At 44.5% G+C, this 8,447-nt stretch overlaps 1 pseudogene; it reads left to right on the top strand.

Moving 5' to 3' along the window:
* The first annotated feature begins 1,518 nt into the window (after window positions 1-1,518).
* Window positions 1,519-8,135, top strand: LOC102426383 (annotated as a pseudogene).
* Window positions 8,136-8,447: the final 312 nt, after the last annotated feature.

Below are 8,447 nucleotides of genomic sequence, written 5' to 3' on the forward strand. Positions count from 1 at the left end.
CTGACTGATTCACTTGGTATGATGTTTTCCAGGTGCCTCTATGCTGTCTGTAAAGGTAAACATTCTTCTTTTTCGCTGCTGCAGAGATTTCCATGGTGTAAATTTTCCAAAAATTGTTTTTTTAAATTCAGTGAAGAAATGAAAGGGAGAGAGAGAGAGAAACATCAATGATGAGAGAGGATCATTGATTGGCTGCCTCTAGTGCACTCCCTACAGGGAATGAAGCCTGCAACCTGGGCATGTACCCTTGCCCTGAATTAAACCTGGGATATTTCAGTCTACAGGGTGGTGGTCTATCCAATTAGCCAAACTGACTTTGGCTGTATCATAGCATTTTAATCCAGTCTATTGATGGGCAGTTGGGCTGTTTCCACATCTTTGCTATTGTAAATTGTGCTGCTATCAACAGAAGGGAGTATATATTCTATCTTATTGTTTCAGGTTTCTTAGGATATATTCCTAGAAGTGGAATCACTGGATCAAATGGAAGTTCCATACTAAATTTTTTGAGGAAAGTCTACTGATTTTCATAATGGCTGCACCAGTTTGCATTCGTATCAGCAGTGTACTAGCATTCCCTTTTTTCCACATCCTCCCCAGCACTTGTCTTTTGTTCATCTTTTGATGGCAGAAATTGTGAAAGTGGTGAGGTGACAGGTAATTGTTGTTTTAATTTCCATCTCTCTGGTGATCTATGACTTCAAGCATCTTTTCATATATTTCTTGGCCATCTTATCCACACTGCAGCCCAGGCAGAGCTGACACTTTGGATGGCATCAGAAGCAGATGCCCTTAAGTACAAGCGTCTGTTTTGTGACCTTAACTTTGTATAATGGATTCAATGGAGACAGGTTAAGGCTGTTAGGGATTTGAACAACCTCCTCTAGACACATATGGCCAGAGGGAGACAGGTGCCAAAAGTCTTGAATGAAGAAACAATACCTGCCATTAAGATACAGCAAGTCTTGAACAAATATATGCAAAACCGCAGCTAAAGAAAGCCCTTCAGGTGCAGGAGAAACAAACTTGCCCCGGAAATCACCTCCCCGGAAGGCGCTAGAGGACCTTAGTGAACTTGGTGTGTTCTTGGGCTATTTGCCCCTAAATCCAGTCCTGGATGCAACTGAGAAGATACAGGATCCTGGCCTTGGAGCTTAGAAACTACATTACCCAGAAGGCCACGCATGGAGTGTCATCAGGCCGAGCCAATAGAGGGTCAGAGAAGGCCTGTCCGTTTGGCGCTTCTTTAGGGCGGATCAGGAGTCCTTGTGGCTGGATTTCCTCTTCTCAGATTTTGGCTCAGGCGGTGAGGTTTTCCTGGTCGCACACTTCCGAGAAGTAAGCCGCAGAGTGGTGCTCCCCGCCACACAGCCCATGGTCGGAGTCTCCAGTGGTGCTCACAGCTCCCACGTGGGATTGAAGCTCGGGGTCGCTACACGAACACACACCAGGGCCGGGCCAGGGACCGCCATTCCTGCAGCGGCTTCTACTCCCGCCCGGCTCAGCCCACAGAGGACAATGGCGGCGCCTCCGCTGAAGAGACGGCCTGAGGTGAGTTCAGTCCCCCAGGCCCTCACCGCCTCCTCACACAGACACCACAGCCTGGGGAGGGCGCCTGTCCCGTCCTGCAGCTCAGTCCCGCGTGGAGGACCATGAGGAAGGTGGAGGGGAGAGAGGAGTGTTGTGGCTTCTGAGGACACAGCAAGTGCAGGGCAGAGAGGACGGGGGTGACTTGCATCTGAAGGTCCTTGAGGATGTGGCTGTGAGTATTGACGGAAAGATCAGAGGCTGCAGGGAGGACGGCACAGACTCATTCGGGGCTTTCCCGGCTGTGGGTCCATCAGGGGCCTGGGGTGGTCCTGGATCCAGCTGGACTACAAGCTCTCTACACGCCATATGCCAAGTTCATGGGTAAGTCCAGCGAAATCCAGTGACATTGGAGCAGGAAGGGGGCAGAGCTGAGGGAGTGAACCTGGGGTCTGAACATGGGAAGGGGATAAACATTACCCAGTGGTGTACACATCCGGAGGGAGTGTGAGCTGATAGTCACCAGGATCTGCTGTGGGGATCTAAACGGGAAGCATAAACCCAGGCTTGGCTTTGTCTTGGAGGCCGGATCTAGGAGACTGCAGTGGTGTTGCTGGAGGGGAGAAAGCTGGGGCCCTGCAGGCATCGCCCAGACCTTAAATGGCATTGCCCTCTACCTTCCCTTCCCACCGAATCCTTGTGCTCACCTGAGGGCAATGCAGTGAGTAATGCGACTGTGATGACAGAGCAGCCTGCACTGGCATTAGGGCCTGGTGTCCACACTTCCCAGGGGCCCTGGAGGAGGATGAGGTTGGGGAAGATGTGTAAGGACTAGAATTATTGGTTCTCAGAGAGACAGATCTGGTTTCAATTTTCTCAATTCTGACAGGTTGGGGTCACCTTTGAGGACATTGCCCTGTACTTCTCCAGGGAGGAATGGAGTCTCTTTGATGAGGATCAGAGACAGCTGTATCTGAATGTGATGCTGGAGAACTTTCAACTTCTGTCCTCCCTGGGTAAGACCCTCACTGTCACCAGTGACCTTGACTTGGCAAATCGGTTCCAGCTGTACATCAGAAATATCATACACCATGACCAATAGGATTTATGCCAGGGATGCAAGGATGGTACAATATCTGCAAATCGATAAACGTGATACATGACATAAACAAACTGAGAGATGAAAACCACATAATCATATCAATTGATGCAGAAAAAGCATATGACAAAATCCAACACCCATTTGTGATAAAAACTCTTAGCAAGGTGGGAATAGAAGGATTACACCTCAACATAATAAAAGCCATAAATGACAAAGCCACAGCCAACATCATACTCAATGGGCAAAAACTAAAACCATTTCCCTTAAGTACACGAACAAGACAGGGATGCCAACTCTCACCATTCCTGTTGGACATAGTACTGGAAGTATTAGCCATTGCGATTAGACAAGAAGAAGAAATAAAAGGCATCCAAATTGGAAAAGAAGAAATAAAACTGTCCTTATGCGCAGATGACATGATATTGCACATGATAAAATAACCCTAAAGACTCCATCAAAAAACTATTAGATGTAATAAATGAATTGCTCAATGTAGCAGGATGCAAAATTAATGCCAAGAAATCTTTGCATTTTTATATACCAATAATGAACTTACAGAAAGAGAGACTAAAAGCAATCCCATTACCATCACTCCAAAAAATTGAAATTCTTATTTATATATTTGTTATTGCTTTCAGATAGCGAGGAAGGTAGATGGCGAGAGAGAGAGAGAGAGAGAGAGAGAGAGAGAGAGAGAGAGAGAAACATCAGAGTGAGGGAGAAACATCAATTGGCTGCCTTCTGTACACAAGCTAACTGGAAATCGAACCCACATACTGATATGTGCCTTGACTGGGAATTGAATCCTTGACCATTTGGTACTCAGGACGATGCTCCAACCAATTGAGCCATACTGGCCAAGGCATTCTGTGGTTTTTAAACACACAAATTTCCAGGTTTCGTTGTAGAACAGGCCACTAGGATCAATGATAGCAGGAGCACAGTGGCTGCTAGAGGTAACTCTGACCCTTGTTTTTGACTGTAGGTATCTTCAAATATAGTTGTTCACCCAGTCTTTCCAGTCATCCTTTCTGTACAGTTCTCCTCTATGTATGTCTGTAATACTGTTTGTCTTCATGGTACTCTTACTCCCATTGCTCATAGGGTTTCTTCTCATGGGAAGCTGTCTACTTGCACTGGGAAGGGGGAAGAAGCTCATCTCTCTGAGCCTGCCACTTAGTGATGTCACTCACATAGGTCTTTTGACTGTGACGTCATTTGTCCTTTGTTGATGACAGTGTTGACCATCCAACTTTTCTCATTTTTTGACGATTTGCATCATTTATCCCATGCAATGGCTCAAATGGGATTGAAGGGGAAGAATCATTTGTGCATCACAGAAGAAAGATGTCTTTATGAATGACACAGTGGAACCCCCGGCAGTCATTCTTTGGGGAATGGTCATTGGGGAGGAATTCAGGACAGGCCTTTGTTAAATTCATACCTAGAAAGCCAGTGTTTTGTTACAGTTGCCCAGTCCTCACCCGATTATGCTTGTTTTTTCTTTTTTTTTTTTTTTTGTGGTCAAGTTTTTATATATTGAAGCTTTCCACAAATAGTATGTGTGTAACATTTTGGAATGTCTTAGTGATGTGATTTTTTTTTTTTAAATCTTTATTGTTCAGATTATTACATTTTTTCCTCTTTTTTCCCCCCATAACTCCCCTCCTTCCAGCTCCCACCCCACCCTCCACCCTCACTCCCCACCCACTGAGTTCATCCATAGGTGCATGATTTTTGTCCAGTCACTTCCCGCATCTCCCACACCCCTTTTCCCCCAAGAATAGTCAGTCCATTCCCTTTCTATGTCCCTGATTCATTGTAGTCACCAGTTCATTCTGTACATCAGGTTATTTATTCACTTGATTCTTAGATTCATTTGTTGATAGATGCATATTTGTTGTTCATAATTTGTATCTTTACCTTTTTCTTCTTCTTCCTCTTCTTAAAGGATACCTTTCAGCATTTCATATAATACTGGTTTGGCGGTGATTAACTCCTTTAGTTTTTCCTTATCTGTGAAGCTCTTTATCTGACCTTCAATTCTGAATGATAGCTTTGCTGGATAAAGTAATCTGGTTGTAGGTTCTTGGTATTCAGCACTTTGAATATTTCTTGCCATTCCCTTCTGGCCTGCAAAGTTTCTGTTGAGAAATCAGCTGACAGTCGTATGGGTATTCCCTTGTAGGTAATTGAGCCTCTTTCTCTTGCTGCTTTTAAGATTTTCTCTTTGTCTTTTGCTCTTGGCATTTTAATGATGATGTGTCTTGGTGTGGTCCTCTTTGGATTCCTTTTGTTTGGGGTTCTCTGCGCTTCTTGGACCTGTAAGTCCATTTCTTTCTCCAGGTGGGGGAAGTTTTCTGCCATTATTTCTTCTGGCACTCCAATGACTCTGATATTAGTCCGCTTAAAGCTGTCCCAGAGGCTCCTTACACTATCTTCACACTTTCGGATTCTTTTTTCATTTTGCTTTTCCAATTGGGTGTTTTTTGTCGAATCTTTGGTTTGATTCTTGTGCTCCTCTGGTCTGCTATTGGGTATAATATTCTTTATTTCAGTCCGTGTATGCTTACTTTCTAATTTCTTTATCGTAGCATCGAGGGTCTCATTAGTTTTCGTGAGGCTCTGCACAAATTTATGGCAAGCCCTCAAAATTGCGATTCTTAGCTCCATATCCTCCATTTCTGTCATGTTTTTTTGTCTCCGCATCTTTTATGCTTTCTTGGTGCACCCCCTTGTGGTCTCTGTGCGCAGTCTTGTTCTAGCCAAGCCTTAATTGTTGTAGTTAACACTAGAGGGATTTGACCACCAGGCCGACTGGCTGTGGAAATCAGCTGTGGGAAAACTTCAGTCCTCTGGGGAGGCGCTAGTCCAGCCCTTGCCTGAGGCGGTCGGCAAATGGCTGTGCGCAGGGTTTGGGCGGGGCGGGCTCAACAGGGCGGGGGGAGGGAGCAGCTATGGCCGCTCTCAGTCCGTCCCCAGGGGCTCTGCCTCTCTGTCCCAGCAATCGCTGCAAACCTCGGAGGGGCCGTAGCCAGACAGTCCCGCTTCTCCCGTTTGAGTCTGGGTCCCTAGAGACTCTCCCGGATCTGTAGCCCAGAGTCTGAGACTCACTCCTGATTGAAAACGACAATCGCGCCCTCAGCCGCCAGCCCGCTTTGCTCGCGCACCCTCACCACCGCACCACCGTACCTTTAAATTTTCCACACTGCGCCTCCGCTGAGCGTCGGAATGCTGTTGTTTTTGCTTCTAGTTGAAGAGACTCTCCTCAGCCAGCCTTCCCGTGGTTCTGGTTGATGTCCGCTCCAACTTTTAGTTGTATTTTTGAAGTGGTTGTCCACGGCGGCAGTCTCCGGTGTTTACCTATGCCGTCATCTTCGATTCCCTCCTTGTTTGTTCTTATTGTTGATACTTTGCCAACTATTCAGTTCTCATTTTGATCATTTCTACTTAGATTCCCAGCTCATGGATAACCTTAACCTCCTTGGACTTTGCACCTCTGCCTCTTTCACAGGTCTCTCTTTACTGCAAGCCAATGTTGGTCCATGCCTGCAGCACCTTGGAGAGCACAGTTGTTATTATATTGAAGTTCTATATCCTGTGATCTAATACACTTAATTTTTATGGCTTTGAGCAGCTTTAAATTATTCCACACAGACTCACATGGTCAGAACGTAAGGGCCCAGAGCAATGGTTCTCAACCTTGGCTGTACTTTAGAATCACCTGGGAATCTTTTTAAAATCCTGATTTCTGGGCCTCATCCTCCGGAAATTCTGATTCTTTGGTATGGGGTGAGGCCACAACATTAGTAACAAAGAAATAGAATATCCGGAGGATGAGGCCCAGTATTAAGGATTTTAAAACGATTCTCAGACGATTCTAATGTGCAGCCAAGGTTGAGAACCACTGTCCTAGAGGAAGCTGTTTGTGCAAGAACAATGAGTAGAGGCATCCTCTCTTCTTTGGATGTACTCCTGTGCTTCTGTCCTTCTCTTGATGGGATTTCCATCATCGACTAACTTTCGGGGCCACATTACTTACATCAGCAGTCTCTTCAGTGTCTAACTCACTCATCTTGAAAGTCTTTCTGTGGAATCATGCCTAGTCATGACAGATAAACAATCGTGGTGAAGATATTTTGTTTTCATAAGATCAACATATACCTCACCAGCATTTCCTTTTATACAGGTTGCTGTTGTGGAGCAGAGAATGTGGAGGTACCGACGGAACAGAAGATTTCTGTAGGAATGTCACAAGCAAGGAATCCCAAGGTAGCCTTGTCTTCCCAGAAGAACCACCCCTGTGAGAGTTGTGGAATAGTCTTGGGAAATATTTTCCATGTGATAGAGTTGCAGGGAACACAACACAGACAGATACTGTTGAGGTGTGGGGCATGTGCAAGATGGTTTTACTTCAGTGTAAAATTTCACCAGCAGCATGTGAGAGAGAAGACTTTCATTAGAGGTGTGGACAGGATCTCACTTGCAAACAGCTGCAATTTCAATGTGTTCCAGAATCCTTTCAGTTGCGGGGAGGTTGGGCAGGGTGTTCTTACCGAATCAGGACATCTCCACCGAAATGTTCCTCAGTCCAAAAACAGTCCAAGGAGCACTGGTCTCCAATATCATCAGGGAGTTCACATAGGAGAAAAGCCTTATCAATGCAGTGAATGTAGGAAATCTTTTGCCACTAACAGTCACCTCTGTAGTCATCAGAGAGTTCACACTGGAGAAAAGCCTTATCAATGCAGTGAATGTGGGAAATCCTTTACCTTCAAAGCTGGTCTCTTTTATCATCAGATGGTTCACAAAGGAGAAAAGCCTTATAAATATAGTGAATGTGAAAAGTCTTTTGCAAATAGCACTCATCCCAAATATCATCAGATAGTTCACACAGGAGAAAATCCTTATAAATGCAGTGAATGTGGAAAGTCTTTTACCAGTCACTCTGGTCTCCAGAATCATCACAGAGTTCACACAGGAGAAAAGCCTTTTCAATGCAAGGAATGTGGAAAATCTTTTACCTGGAACAGTGATCTTCGTCGTCATCAGAGAATTCACACAGGAGAAAAGCCTTTTCAATGCAGTGAATGTGGGAAAGCTTTTATCTCGAAAAGTGATCTTCGTCGTCATCAGAGAGTTCACACAGGCGAAAAGCCTTATAAATGCAGTGAATGTGGAAAGTCTTTTACCCGTCGCGCTGGTCTCCAATATGATCAGAGAGTTCACACAGGAGAAAAGCCTTATAAATGCAGTGAATGTGGAAAGTCCTTTACCTGTCTCTCTAGTCTCCAATGTCATCAGAGTTCACACTGGAGAAAAACCTTAAAAATACAGTGAATGTGGGAAATATTTTACCTGTAGTAATCACCTTCTTACTCATCAGAGAGTTCACACTGGAGAACAGCCTTATAAATGCAGTGAATGTGGGAAATCTTTTAAAAGTAGGAAAGGTCTTCAATATCACAGAGCTCACACTGGAGAAAGCCATTATGAGTGCAATTAATGTGAGATATCTCTCAGTCTAATTTGTAAGTTACCTTTACAGAAAAGAGTCTGGATGTGATAAGGTTTTTAGATGTGTAGGAAGTGTAGTTTGTTACTTAGGACTTAACAATTGTATAAGAAAATAAGTAAAGTCTCATTATTCTGAATTATATCTCGTACATTTGATCACCTACATTATGTAAAGTCTACAGAACTGTTTCTGGTGTTCTATGTCTTTTCCTTTTGTTTTTAAATTAAATTCTTATTGTTCAGATTACATTTGTTCCTCTTTTTTTCCCCCCATAACTCCCCTCCTCCCAGTTCCCGCCCA

Source organism: Myotis lucifugus, unplaced genomic scaffold (genome assembly GCF_000147115.1).
Source record: "Myotis lucifugus unplaced genomic scaffold, Myoluc2.0 scaffold_2497, whole genome shotgun sequence".
Lineage (NCBI taxonomy): Eukaryota > Metazoa > Chordata > Mammalia > Chiroptera > Vespertilionidae > Myotis > Myotis lucifugus.